Source organism: Rattus norvegicus, chromosome 5, assembly GCF_021556685.1.
Source record: "Rattus norvegicus strain SHRSP/BbbUtx chromosome 5, alternate assembly SHRSP_T2T, whole genome shotgun sequence".
Lineage (NCBI taxonomy): Eukaryota > Metazoa > Chordata > Mammalia > Rodentia > Muridae > Rattus > Rattus norvegicus.
In genome coordinates, this window is record NC_141538.1 from 145,330,089 (window position 1) to 145,345,081 (window position 14,993).

General features: G+C 44.2%; 1 non-coding gene and 2 pseudogenes across 1 annotated transcript; all 3 read right to left on the reverse strand.

Annotated features, from left to right (window-relative positions):
* Nucleotides 1-3,256: 3,256 nt before the first annotated feature.
* On the reverse strand, nt 3,257-3,337 carry Trnal-aag18 (transfer RNA leucine (anticodon AAG) 18). Its single transcript has one exon. It is a non-coding gene; the product is annotated as a tRNA-Leu (tRNA).
* On the reverse strand, nt 6,638-7,008 carry Rpl37a-ps1 (ribosomal protein L37A, pseudogene 1; annotated as a pseudogene).
* Nucleotides 8,067-8,651, reverse strand: LOC148006051 (H/ACA ribonucleoprotein complex subunit 2 pseudogene; annotated as a pseudogene).
* Nucleotides 8,652-14,993: the final 6,342 nt, after the last annotated feature.

A 14,993-nucleotide genomic window follows, 5' to 3' on the forward strand; every position in this document is an offset into this window, starting at 1 on the left:
TGGAGAGATGGCTCAGTGGTTAAGAGTACTGACTGCTCTTCCAGAGGTCCTGAGTTCAATTCCCAGCAACCACATGGTAACTCAGAACCATCTGGAATGGGATCTGATGCACTCTTTTGGTGTTTCTGAAGATATCTATAGTGTATTTATTATATATAAAAAAATCTTAAAAGAATAAAAGAGAGTTAGCTCATCAGTTGAGTGCTTGTTGCTCTTGCAGAGAAGCTGGACTGGGTTCTTATCAACTGTCTATAATTTCAGTTGCAGGTACCTGATGACTTCTTCTGGCCTCTGTGGGCACCAGGTACACATGTGGTACTGAAAGATCCCACACAGAGAGACCCTTACTCAAGTCTTGGGAAATCGCGGACCCCAGACACAGAGAGACCATTTTGGATGTAATAAGCAAAGGCGAGGTTTATTACGGAGACCTATTACAGAGATCTCCGGGCCAACACGTTTCTCTCACAGGAGACAGAGGTGTCGACCCCGAGAGGCTGGGAGAAAGAGTATTTAAAGTCAGAGGCTGTGAGTCCAGGGGATGGGGGATGTCAGAGGGGAAGGCACCACAAGTTACAGGATTGTTTTATGGCTCCAGGAGATAAGGGGGCGCCAGAAGGTTTTATGGCCCCCTGATTCCTGGAACAGAGCTACTAAATCAGGAGAACGGTCTGGTCTTCAGGTCCTCATTATTTTTAAAGGTTTGTCAGAATTGATGAAGCATCTGTATTTGAAACACCTCTGGTTAGGCTTGGGCTGCCCGGTTTCCTGGAGTGCTCTCTGCAGGACACAATGGCTGAAAAGCACAAGTAGGGGCTTATCAGGGTCTGGAGGACATCTGGTTAAAGTATGACTCTGAGTGAGCTGGGGGGATGTCTGTGGATGGTTTATGGGTCAGTCCTCGATAGCCTGAGCTGGTTCCTGCATTCCTTTTCTTTATCTTTATGGCCTGCTATTCCTGGCGGCAGGGCTTAGCCCTGAGTCTGTGGCTTTTGGGGCTTACTCTTTTAATTTTATATTTTTAAACCTTAAATTCGTATAATTTTCCTTTCAGTACCCATACATACATGAAGGCAAATCACTCAATATTCATTAAAAATAATAATAAAATTAAAATAAATACAAACTCTTATTTTTAAAGAATTATTTACTTATGTATATGAGTATACTGTACTTGTCTTCAGCACACTAGAAGAGGGCATCAGATCCCATTACAGATCGTTGTGAGCCACCATGTGGTTGCTGGGATTTGAACTCAGGACCTCTGGAAGAGCAGTCAGTGCTCTTAACCACTGAGCCATCTCTCCAGCCCCAAGATAAAGGGGAAAAAGGTAAAACAGGAATGAAGCATGATTAAGGTGAGAACACGTGCGACCTTGCATTTGACCTTCCCCTTTCTCACCTGTAAAGCTGTAGGTTTCCAATATTTTCACACATGAGATTATGAAGCATGATTCCACTCAGATGCCTTGCGACTAGAGATGCCTCATTAGGTGAGGGCAGTGGCAGCATTTGCAGAGAACTGGTAGATTGTGACTCACAACTATCTACCACTTCAGTTCTAGAAGATCCCAAGACCTCCTCTGACCTCCCCCGGTACCAGGAACATACATGATACCCGTTTATACATGCAGTCATTCATATATATCTATGGAATGAAATAAAAAAAATCTTAAATCAAAAACATGTGCCTGACTTCATGTAACCAATGTGTGGTAAGAATCCCTTCCAATTGGTTCAATTTATTTTTTCATCTTCTTTTCCTAAAAACTGTTATACACCAGGACTGGAGAGATGGTTCAATAATTAAGGACACTTACTGCTGTTCCAAAGGACCTTAGTTCAATTCCCAGCGCCTATGTTGGGCAACTCACAGCCACCTGTAACCCCAGCTCCAGGGCCCCAGACACTACCTTTTGGCCTTTGAGAGCACTTGCACACACACACCCACACATACAATGTACCTCATGATCCACGTAACAATCTCAGTTGGTACTGAAGTGTTCTTTAGTTAGATGTAGTCAAGAACATTGCTCTTGGGAAAGTAGAGGTAGGAGAATCATGGGTTCAAGGCCATGCTCTATGTGTTTTTAAATTTTAAAAATATATTAACAAAATCCAAAAAGCATCCCAAGGGAGTCTGGGAGGGGTGGTAGTTCATTATAATCCTAAGGCTCAGGAGGCTGAGGCAAGAGCATTGGCAAAAGTTTGAGGCTAACCTAGGCTTCACAGTGAGTCCAAGTGGTTAAGAGTGTTCATTAGTCTCCCAGAGAACACAGGTTTGAGTTTCAGCACCCACTTGGTGTGGCTCACAACTGTTCTGACACGCTTTCCCAACTTCCCTGGTCCCCAGGCATACCTGCTGTGTGTGTGTGTGTGTGTGTGTGTGTGTGTGTGTGTGTGTGTAGCTGTAACTTAGCAGTATAGTTACTGAGGCTCTTAAATTCAAAACTAATATCAAAAAAGTTTGTATTTATTCATTAGACATCTTTGTCTGCTTTGTTTTTTGCTTTTGTTTCTTTTAATATTTTCATTTAATGTATATGAGTACACTGTCAGTCTCTTCAGACACTCCAAAAGAGGGCATTGGATCAATTGTGAGCCACTGTGTGGTTTCTAGGAATTGAACTCATGACCTCTGGAACATCAGTCAGTGCTCTTAACCGCTGAGCCATCTCTCCAGCCCAGTTTTTTGTTTGTTTGTTTGTTTGGTTGGTTGGTTTGTTTTGTTTTAAGAAACTGAATATAGTCAGTTCCTTTAGAGGATGAAAAACAACCCAAAGAAATTTTCTTATGGAAAACATCCCAGTAAAGGATTGGAAGTATTAGTGTTTTAGATTTAAGGGTGAGAAGGCTAAGGTGATTCCATGACACTTCTAATTGGCAGTTAAGGAGACTAGGCCTAAATCTTTGTTTCCAAGAAGTAGGCAAGTCCAGTCCTCAGAAGCTATCCCACCACCTGGCCTGAGGCAAGGACAATGAACTGGTCACCAGCAGTTTCCAGACTTCCTCATCTACTTCCAGACCTCCAGACCTCCCCAGCAAGTTTCCAGTCCCCACACACAGTTAATGGAATGTCCACAGAGATGGACCCAACAGATTAACAGAGAGATCGCCTATCCCTGAATTCTCTGATATGCTTTAAATCAGCCCTGCAAGTTCACTTGGTTGTCTCTCTACCTTGGCAATGGGGAGACCCCAGCGTGCTGCTCTTCTGCAGAATAAAACACTCTTTTTTTTTTTTTTTGGTTCTTTTTTTCGGAGCTGGGGATCGAACCCAGGGCCTTGCGCTTCTTAGGCAAGCGCTCTACCGCTGAGCTAAATCCCCAACCCCGAATAAAACACTCTCTGCGTTTACATACTGTTTGAGTCTGGGGTATGTCATTCTTCAGCGAATCATGGGTTTTGAGCTTATTTAGGATCAAAGGTTACAGATTTATGATTTATGAGGCTGTGGTGATTTTACTTAAAGAGAGGAATTGCAAAACAAGAAAGGAGAGAGGCCGTTTGCTTCTGGTGGGCGATGAGGAGGACAACCAGCAGGGCACAAACCAAGACCCAAAGGGATAGGGAATATGCTTGCATTCAGTCCAGTTTTACAAAGACGCTGCTCAGAGTTTCAGGACATCAGGACCTAGAGGCATCTGTTCTTACCAAACCACAGTGTCCAACTGTGCAAAGCAGCCTGAACGGGCAGATCCTCCAGCTCCCTTGAATCCTCTCTCCCTGGGGCGCTGAGCAGGCAGCCAGCACGTGGCTTGCTGCTTGCTCTAAATTCAGCACTGGGAAGAAGGCTTGGGGGAGGGGCGGAGGTTAGCTCGCTAGACTAGAAGCCTAACCTCTGGCCTTTGTGGATCTTTTCCAGAAAGCCCACTTAACGCTTCTTTATTTCCCTCCTCAGACCTATTTTACCTCTGCCCTCTCAGACTTGTGTTTGTTTAGAATCCAACCTCCTCTTTTTGTACTTGGCCCTTCCCTGCGGTCTGCCGCGAATCCTGAGGCCAGTGGACAGCCTGGGTCTTTGGGAGGGATTCACAAAGATACAAGAGAGCGGAGAGATGCAGTTAACCCGGGCCGTGAGAGTGTGTGGTTTAGGAAGACTCGCCGCTGCCCACCGTCCCTTGCCTGAGTAATGTGCCTGGAACAACTCTAACGATTACCTAGTGTAAGTCATCCATTATGTGGAACAACAGAGAGGCTTAATGCAGCCCAGGAGTAACGCTTCCTTCATCAAGCACTGTCTTTGCTTTGAACACAGGCAACATCGGGACTTACATTTACCGGGAGTCTTGGTCCCTGAGCGTTTTTCAGATGATGGACACACCGATTCAGGATCTGTCTTTTCATTACTTTATTCATGTGAGCTCCAAGAGACTGGAGATGCTGCATCTACAGAGTACCTAAGATTTCCCAGGCCCAGGGACCGCAGCCTCTCCTAAAACTACTAGTGTCTAGCCTTCTCAACGATGCTGTGAGGGAGTTACTGTTACCTCTGCTGTCAGGGAAGGAAAACAAACGGAAGGAAGGAAGTACAGTCAGGCCTGGCATAATTATCGCCCCTTGGCAAGACTGTGAAAGTTCAAAGACTCACTTAGACTACAGGACGAATTCAAGCTCAACCAAGGCAACTAGTGCACCTGACTCAAGAAGTAAAAGGAAGGCTTAGGCTATATGGAAGGCACGACACTTGCCCAGCATGTATGAGGACCTAGCTTCAGTTTCTATTGTTGGAGAAAGTGAAGTTAGGTTGGAGAGATGGCTTTTTTTTTTTTTTCCGGAGCTGGGGAGATGGCTTTTGATTAAGAGCATGTATTTGCTCTTTCTGATGATTCGAGGCACCCAGGTCAAGCACAGGAAAAACTCCCTGGAACTCCATCTCCTCAGGCACCTACATTCACATGCTAATACCTACATGCTAATACATCTGCGAACAAACGTGCATACCTACACAGGATTAACACAGAAGAGAAAAAATAAAGTTCAATTCCCAGCAACCACGGGGTGGCTCACAGCCAACTGCAGTGAGATCTGGTGCCCTCTTCTGGTGTGTCTGAAGACAGCTATGGTGTACTCAGATAAGTAACATTTAATAAAAAAAAGAGAAAAAAAAAAAATTAAAACCGTCCAGAAGGTAGCCGTGCCCATCTTTAATCTGCACTCAGGAGGCAGAGGCAGGAGGATCTCTGAGTTTGAGGCCAGCCTGGTCTACAGAGTGAGTTCCAGACAGAGAGAAACCCTGTCTCAAGAAAACACAAACAAAGAAACAAACAAAAACAAAAACTAACAGAACCTAAGCAATCATTTTCATCAATTCTCCCCCCCCCCCCCCCGCCACTCCTAAGTCAGATAGCTGTAGCTGATTTTTATTTTCAGCCCCAAAGTTGGATTTGGAAACTAGCCCCTACTAGGCGAGTTCTACCCCTGAGCTACACCTTCAGTCCCACAGGTGGGAGGGAAACGGTGCTCCACACCATGTATGAAGGAAAAGCCCAACCGAGTATCCTTTGTTCCCTTAGGTTGAATCATTCAGCATTTAAAGCCCTGGATACATCAACGATCCCATTACTCATGAGGAAGAAATAACAACTATGTAGCCAGGCATGAGGGTGTACACCTGTGATTACACTTCTCCAGAGAGAGGGTCTGGGAGCTCAAAGGTAGCCAGACCTTGTCTAAATAAATAAAAAAACGTAGTTAAAAAAATAGTGATGGTTAGCTGAGCATGGTGGCTTACTTCTATAAACCCAGCACTTGAGAGGCTGAGGCAGGAGGATTGCTTCAAGTTTAAGATTAGATGTACAGTAAGCTGGTGAATAGTCTGGGCTAGACGGTGAGATACTGCTTTAAAATAACAAGCTAGGGGGATAGCTCAGTTGCTCACGGGATTGTGCCTTGAAAAGGAGGATTTAGGTTCAATCCTGACAGAGTCCAAGTAGAAGGGTGGGTGTGGTGATATATGAAACACTGGTGGAGTGGAGGGGAGGGGGAGAGGGGGATGGAGACAAGATGCTCCCTGAGGCACACTGGGCAGCCATCCAAGTCTAACCTACAAGTCCAGGTCCCAGTGAGAGAGTTTTGGCTCAAAACCACAAGGTGAGGCCTGGAGAGATGGCCCAGTGGTTAAGAGCACTTGCTTCGCTTGCAGACCACAGGGTTTGCCTCCCAGTGCTCACCAGCTGGCTTACAGGCTTACAACTGCATGAAAGTATAATTCTAGAGGAATCCGCACCTTTTCTGGCCTCTGCAGGCAGCAGGCATGCACAAGGTGCATATACATATATGTATGCGTATTGTGTGTATAGTGTATCTACATGTAGGTATATGCACAATATGCATATACGTACATTCATACATAGAAAATAAAATACATCTTAAAAACATTTTTTCTTTTTTTTTTTTTCGGAGCTAGGGACCGAACCCAGGGCCTTGTGCTTGCTAGGCAAGCGCTCTACCACTGAGCTAAATCCCCAACACCAACATTTTTTTTTTTTTTTTTTTGGTTCTTTTTTTCGGAGCTGGGGACCGAACCCAGGGCCTTGCACTTCCTAGGTAAGCGCTCTACCACTGAGCTAAATCCCCAGCCCCCAACATTTTTTTTTAAAGGCAAAAAGCTGTCTTTTTTTTTTTGTTGTTGTTGTTGTTGTGTAAATTAGCCCATTTATTGCAGACCAGGCAAGTCTCAGGAGGTGCTTCTACTGGTCCTTCAGTTCCTTCAGTCTTCTGATGGCAGACTTCACTGTGACTGCAGAAGTGGTATTGTAGGTCCAGGCCCCGCCGGCCACTGTTTTCATGCAGGAACCACAATGCCAGATGCCAACGGCTCGTCTCTTCATCTTGGTCTTGCCACAGAAGAAGCAAGTGTACTTAGCGTGCTGGCTGATTTCAATTTTCTTCACCATTTTCCGGAGGGAGGCACCATAGCGGGTCCCGTATTTTCCGACGATCCCGACCTTCTTGGTGCGTTTAGCCATGTCGCCGGAACCGAAGCCCAAGCCCGAAGAGAAAAAGCTGTCTTTAAGAACAACACGAAAGGTTGACCTCTGGCCTTCACCCCTGTACATGTGTGTGTACACATAAACACTCAAATGCACATGCACACTTTCATACACATGCAAAGGGTGTGCAAGTGAGAGGGAGAAAATCAGAACACTGGAGGGAAAAGAAAGAAAACAGAAAAGGAATCTCAGCAGCTCAATGAACAGTGGCTAATCTCAACAATGCACTTGTATAAAGTAGGAGACCTGGCCTGTCTGCAAAATACTGATTGGCGATGAGCCAGAAAACTGTCTCAGCAGGAAACATCCCTTAAACCAGTGTTGTCCCCAGCAAAACAGAGCCCGTGCTACCTTGTCTATGGAGGACAACAGGGGATAATCAAGTCAAGGTTGTCGCTAATCATGCTTCGATGACAAGTATGTACATTACATTTGCCCTGGATCTATAACTTATGCCACAGCACCAATGAGGTGGTGCAGTTACTTCTAACCTGAGGTAGACCCCCAGAACCCAAACGGAAGGAGAGTACCAGTTCTACAAAGCCGACACCATGGAGCTGTCCTCTGACCTCCATACACACTCCATGACATGGGCACACACAGTAATAAAATTGCGGGCTAGAGAGATGGCTCAGTGGTTAAGAGCACTAATTGCTCTTCCAGAGGACCTGAGTTCAAGTCCCAGCAACCACGTGGTGGCTCGCAACCATCTGTAATGAGATCTGATGCCCTCTTCTGGTGTGTCTGAAGACAGCTATAGTGTACTTATTTATAATAATTTTTTTTTTGCCTTAGCATTTACTTCTATCCCATATTCTTGGAAGTGTCTTCACCAAAGCTCGACAGGAGATGGCAATGATGGCAAAGATGCTGCCTTTATCTCCAAGAACAGCTGTGGAGCTGCCTGGGAAGATTCACACATCAAGAAATCGGGGAGGGGCTGGGGATTTAGCTCAGTGGTAGAGGGCTTGCCTAGGAAGCACAAGGCCCTGGGTTCGGTCCCCAGCTCCGAAAAAAAGAACCAAAAAAAAAAAAAAAAAAAAGAAATCGGGGAGATGCTGTAAGGGTGGGCAGCCGCCTGCAGCCAGCCCAGCATCTCTTGGAACAGGGGATGGGTTGCAGCCCAAGTCTCTCACAGAGGTGTAGGCAGTGCCTGTACCTCCTTCAGGTGCTTGTCATAGGCCTCCTGATAGTCTTCATGGGGCTTCACCGTGATCACACAAGAGGGACGCTTGGAGCCTGTAGCTGCACCCGAGTCCATCTTAGAGAGAATGTAGACGCAGGGCAAGTTCTGGTCCTCCCCCATACCTGGGAGATGGCAGTATACCTCAATGTGTCTCCTGCCAAAACTATGATCCCTTTCTCGCCCTTGTTGACAAATTTCTGAACCTCCTTCACCCGGGACAAATCTGCTTCTTCTTCACCGCCTTCTTGATGCATTTGTAGAGCTTGTGCGTCAGGCGGCCGGAAGCCAGGGACTGCACGATGGGGTTCAGGTTGACCAGCAGCTCTTCGTACGTGTGCTCCTCCCTGCAGCCCTCTCGCTGCAGCCCTCTGCCTGCGCCTCAGACTCCTCGGGAACCACCTTTATTTTGGTCATCTTAGCAATTGCAACTCAGTCAGAGCATATAATAAATAATCTTAAAAACATAAATTCTTGCTATTATTATTGTTGTTGTTGTTGTTATTATTATTATTTGAGACGGGGCTTCCATATGGGACCCTGGCTGTCCTGGAATTCACTCTGTAAACCAGGCTGGTCTTGAACTCAGAGATCTATCTGCCTCTGTCTCTTGAGTGCTGGGATCAAAGGTGTGAGTCACTTAGCTTCTAATATTCTCTTATGGCAAAAATTCATCTATATATAGGTTATGTCTTTGAGTTATCATCTTCCATTTGGTAATGTTTTATACTCTAGCTTTTATTTTTCCCCCAGCACTTTTAAAATGTAAGTGGTAATTCTTGAGCATTTGAAGGATGATAGATGCTTTTAAATAAATGGAACTACACAAAAGTTTCGGAAGACTTTTAGGTCATTCTGGAAGTAAAAGGTTCGGGAACTCAGAACACTCAAACGGATCACTCCAAGCTACTGCTAAAGGAAAAACTTTCCTCCTCGCCCCACATTCCAAAGAACTCTTTGGATGATATAGAAAGAAATACGCTGCAAACATAGCATGTTGTTCCCAAAGAAACGAAAAGCAGTGAGACGAGTTGTTAATGCACTGTTTCTATTATTTATAGAGGCGATCTAGACACTGATTAGATCTGCTGGGAAATCTGACCTAAGCACTGAAATCAATCTTTCAGAAAGTTTACTTGCTCGGAGTCTCAATGACAATGGAGTAATGGACTGTGCACAGCTAGCTGACCGCCAAGGCGATGCAGGAAGTCACACGGCCGCTGAGACCCCTAGCGGTGAGGAGCTTCACTGCAGTGTTACTGTTTGCCAGTTGGACTCCAGCTGGACTCCCTTCTCCACTAGCGCAGAATTGTGAATTTGGAACCTTAGGCGCCCTCCTTCCTTTTGCCCCATTTTGTCCCCAAACCCAGTAATCTCAGGTCTCTGTTCGGGGAATGAAAATCCAGAGACACATAGCAATACATCCAAAAGAGAAAGGCATGAGGAAGGTTGAGAGACCCGCCAAGTTAAATTAACACGCGCTGACTGATGTTGTGGTTCTATGAGCCCTCCGGGTTCAGTTGAAGATGCAAATTCAGTTAGTTAAAATTTATTAGGAAGCAAACTTGTGTTTCATCAAGCATATTATATCTCTTCCTATCCTTTTAGGTCTCATAAAAACTCAAACTAGAGGATAATTATAACTTTCCTGTATTGTAATTACAGTGTTTGAGGGATAAGATCGCCTTCGTTCAGAATGCTACAAGGTGAAAATTGTTCTGTCATTCAAGCACAATAATTTATTACACATTTGAAAACCGAGTCATATTTTTATTTATTTACTTATTGTTTCTTGAGATAGGATTTCTATGTAGCCCTAGCTGTCCTGTAACTTGCTCTGTAGACCAGGCTAGCCTGTAACTCAACCTGCCTCTGCCTCCTGGGGGCTGGGATTAAAGACGTTCACCACCGCACTCGAGCTTGAGCTGTGTTTAATACCTGAAATTAATGATTGTTATCTGGGGACATTCTTCAATGGTTCAGAAAAGAAAGTGCACGGACTCACTCATTCCAGTACATTCTGAGGATATCATCACTGGGCTCCGTGCTTTGCCGGTTAAAAGAGAAGTTCAGAGTGGGCCCAGTTGGGTCATACCCATAATCCTAGCACTCAAGAGACTGCGGCAGGAAGGATCACCAAGGATTAAAGGCCAACCTGGGTAGCAGAGTGAAACTTCTGCTTCAAAAATCAAAATAATTGGGGGTGCCGGCTATCAAGTCTGACCAACTGAGGTTAGTTTCCCCAGAACCCATGTGGTGGAAGAAAAATAGAACTGACTCCCACTGGGGCTGGAGAGATGGCTCAGTGGTTAAGAGCACTGACTGCTCTTCCAGAGGTCCTGAGTTCAATTCCCAGCAACCACAGGGTGGCTCACAACCATCTGCAATGGGATCTGATGCCCTCTTCTGGCGTGTCTGAAGACAGCTACAGTGTTCTCATCTATAATAAATAAATAGATCTGGGGTTGGGGATTTAGCTCAGCTTGCTAGGCAAGCGCTCTACCACTGAGCTAAATGCCCAACCCCTATAAATAAATCTTAAAAAACAACAACAACAACAAAAAAAAAAACTGACTCCCACAAGTTGTCCCCTGACCTCCGTAAGCATTCTGTGGCACCCACACATGTATATACAAGTACATGATTAAACACACACACACACACACACACACACACACACACACACATACTTAGATGCTGGTATGTACACATTTTAACACTGTTTCTGAACTGTTACTGTGACTATTACGAGAACTAAATACAAGTTGGCCACGTGCCTGTAAATCCCAGCACTTGGAAAGCAAAGACCAGAGGCTGGTGGCTATGACACACTGTGCCTACTCTTACTTTGATGCTGCATGCTTTTGTACAATATTTGGAACATCTGGAGGAGTGGGACAGTAGCAGGAAAAGCAGGGGGTAGGATAATCTTGAGTGTCTCAAGGGAGGGAGGATAACATAGTGTAGAGCAGATTGGCTGGTACATTGGGTGTCTGGATGGGTTGAGAGGGCCTGTGATCATGTTGAAGATGCAGGCATCCTTTCGATTCTTTTTTTTTTGGTTCTTTTTTTTTGGAGCTGGGGACCGAACCCAGGGCCTTGCACTTCCTAGGCAAGTGCTCTACCACTGAGCCAAATCCCCAACCCCCATCCTTTCGATTCTTATGGGTTGGTGGTCCTACTCTCTGATGCTGTGCTTTCTGGAATACAAGGGTAGACAATGTCTCTCAGATGTCACTGTACCCACTAATTTTCTTCTCTCATAAGGCAGGACTTAATGGAATGCACCAACACCCACCAGCTGGTAGTAATGATGAATGAAGCTGGGTCTAGTCTGCTTTCCAATGGCTGTGTTCTTATTCTGCAGGATCACTCAGCCTTGGTGAGACCTAAGTGGCAATCATAATCTAATCTAAATTGTTTTGATTCTACAGAATACAGATTTGGTTTTTGAGACAGGATCTCAAACAGCCCAGCTTGTTCTCCAGTCGGTTATGTATCTGAATATGACTTTAAACCTCAGATCTTCCTGAATCGTGCATCCACTCCCAAAAGCTGGGAACACAGGTATGAGCCACCATGTTGGGCTTTTTTGTTTTTGTTTTGTTTCTCTCTTTTGTTTTTCGAGACAATTTCTCTGTGTAGCCTTGTCTGTCCTGGAACTCACTCTGTAGACCAGGCTGGCCTCGAACTCAAGAGATCTGCCTGTCTCTGCCTCCCGAGTGTTAGAATTCAAGGATTACAATTACCACCATGCTGATTTTTATGCAGTGCTGGGGACTGAACCACAAATATTGACTGAGCCATATTCCCACCTCCCAAATAAAGTTATTAGTCCTCACCCTAAATAAAGATTTAATAAAGATTTTTATTTTTTCAAATGTATTTATTATATATAAATACTCTGTAGCTGTCTTCAGACAGACCAGAAGAGGACCTCAGATCTCATTACAGATGGTTGTGAGCCACCATGTGGTTGCTGGGATTTGAACTCAGGACCTATGGAAGCACAGTCAGTGCTCTTAACCACTGAGCCATCTCCCCAGCCCTTAATAAAGATTTTTAAAAAATTATCTTTGGGTTGGAGAGATGGCTTGGCAGTTAAGAGCACTGACTGCTCTTCCAGAGGTTTTGAGTTCAATTTCCAACAACCCCATGGTGGCTCACGACCTCTGTAATGGGATCTGATGCCCTCTTCTGGTGTGTCTGAAGACAGCTATGATATATATATATATATATATATACATATATATATATATAAAATGAATGAATCTTAAAAAAATTATCTTTATGACTGGCATGGTGGCATATACCACCTAGACACACTTTTTTAGAGTCTTGTTATATAGCCCTGACTGATCTAGAACCATGTAGCCCAGCCTGGCCTTGAACCTGCAGTCATTCTCCATAAGTTCTTGGGTGTTGGCATTATAGGCATGAAGTGCCATCCCGCCTTATTCCTTCAGTTTGCTGTTATATCCAGAAGATAATTATAACTTTCACGTATTGTAATTACAGTGTTTGAGTGGTAAGGTCACCTTCGTTCAGAATTACAAGGTGAAAACTGTCCTATCTGCCACTCAGGCACAATACTTCACATTTCAGAACTGAGTTGCATTTTTATTTGCTTAGTCTTCTTAATTGTATTATAGACTTCATTATAAAATCATATACTGGTTAGACTTCTCTGACTAGACACTTTTTGTCTTCTAGGACACAACATTTGGGTAACATTAGAGTGCCATTTGTTTTTGTGTGGGAACGTTCTGGAGTCACTTCATCAGCTAGTGTAGAGGAGAGAACAAAATTCTTCTGTTTGTTGGTGATCAGAGTATCTAAGACGGGTGAAACAAGTTCCTGAATGTAAGGCTTCAAAGCTAAGTGTGTAGCTCCTACCTTTTGTCTCAGGAGGCAGAGGCGGGTGGATCTCTGTGAGTTCAAGGACAGCTTGGTCTACATAGCGAGTTCGAGCACAGTCAGGGTTATATACAGAGAACTTGTCTCAAAACTAAAATAAAAAAGAAGAGAGGCAATAACTAGGAGGGGCATTAAAGGGGACAGCTCGTAGTCATCAGGAGGTATTTCAATGGTACATAGTTGCCTACCTTGGGTTCCGAAGTATGATGGAAGACTGGGGATTATAGTTTGTGGGTATATGCATCTGAGGACATGTGTGGACCCCAGAGGACAACTTGGCTTGCAGAGTTGCTTCTCTCCTTTCACCACATGGGTCTGAGTGACTGAACTTAAACTGTCAAGCTTGGAAGCAGGACCTGTATCTGATGAACCAACCGTCCTGCTGGCTCACACTATCAGGATGGGGAATTTGAGGGAAAAGAGGTGCCGCCAGCTGGCTGTTTTCATAGCAATATTTACTGATACCAAATATCACAAAACAAAAAACCAAAACATTAGTTTTTGGTTTTGTGGGCTAAGAGTTGAATCTAGGGCCTTGAGCAGGCTAGGCAAGCTCTTTACTATCAAGTTATGGTCTCAGCCCTGCATAAAAATTGTTTTCCACAGTGTTTCACTATGTAGCTTTCTTTTTTTTTTTTTTTTTGGTTCTTTTTTTCGGAGCTGGGGACCGAACCGAGGGCCTTGCGCTTCCTAAGCAAGCGCTCTACCACTGAGCTAAATCCCCAACCCCACTATGTAGCTCTCTTGCTGGCCTGAAACTCACTCTGTAGCCCAGGCTGGCCTAGAACTCAGAGATGTGTCTGTTTCTACCTCATGCCTGCTGGGATCAAAGGCATGCACCAGACTCAATCCCGGTTAAAACCCAACTAGTTTTAAAGTGCTTATATGTTCATGAAGCGTTAAATGGAGGGAAGAAGAAAGAAAAAAATAATCTTGGCCAACCTGGCATGCTTTTAGTCCCAGCACTTGGGAGGCCTCTAGAGGCAGGTGGATCTCTGAGTTTTAGGCCAGTCTGGTCTACAGAGCTAGTTCTAGGACAGCCATGGCTATGCAAAGAAACCGTCTTGAAAAACCAAAACCAACAAACACATGTTCCTCCCCCATGATTTGTGCTTGTGAATTGTTGCTGTACACACACAGGAAGTTACATCTACCTAGTTTATTCCTGTGCTGGAGATGAAAGTGAGCCTTTTCACATCACACAGCCAAAACCCCAAAGGCCACATCTTCAGCTCTCTTACCTCTTTTTCCTCTTGGACAAAGACTACATTCACTTAAGTCTAAGTTTTATATTACGACAAACTTGCGTTGCTATAGACTATTTTTGCTTCCCCTCTTCTTAAATCTTTACTTTTATTCATTTATTATTGTTATTATTGTTATTATTATTATTATTATTATTATTATTATTATTATATTGTTAATTACTTGGAGATAGGTTTTCTCTGTGTAGCCCTGGCTGTCCTGGAACTTACTACGCAACCCTGGCTGGCTTTGAACTCAGAGTCCTTCTACTTTCTGCTTCCAGAGTGCTGGGATTTAAGGCATATGTCAACATTACCTTAAATTTTATTTTAATCTTATTTCATTTTATTTTTTTACATTTCATATAGTCCAAGCTGGTTTCGAACTCAATGTAGTTGATAATGTAAAGATAAACTTGCAGTCCTGATTATTGTGCCTCCTCCCAAATTATAGGCTTACGTGTTTGCCAATCTGCTAGCCTCTGATGAGGTTTCAATAAAAATAAAACCGTTGTGATTAAACTCTGTGAAATTTACTCTAACTTCATTGGCATGGGACGAAGAAGAGTTAGATGGCAGGAGTTCAATTTAAAACTTTGAGCCAGTGATCATGTTTTCTGGACAAGAATAGCGGATTACTCCTAAGAGGAAAGA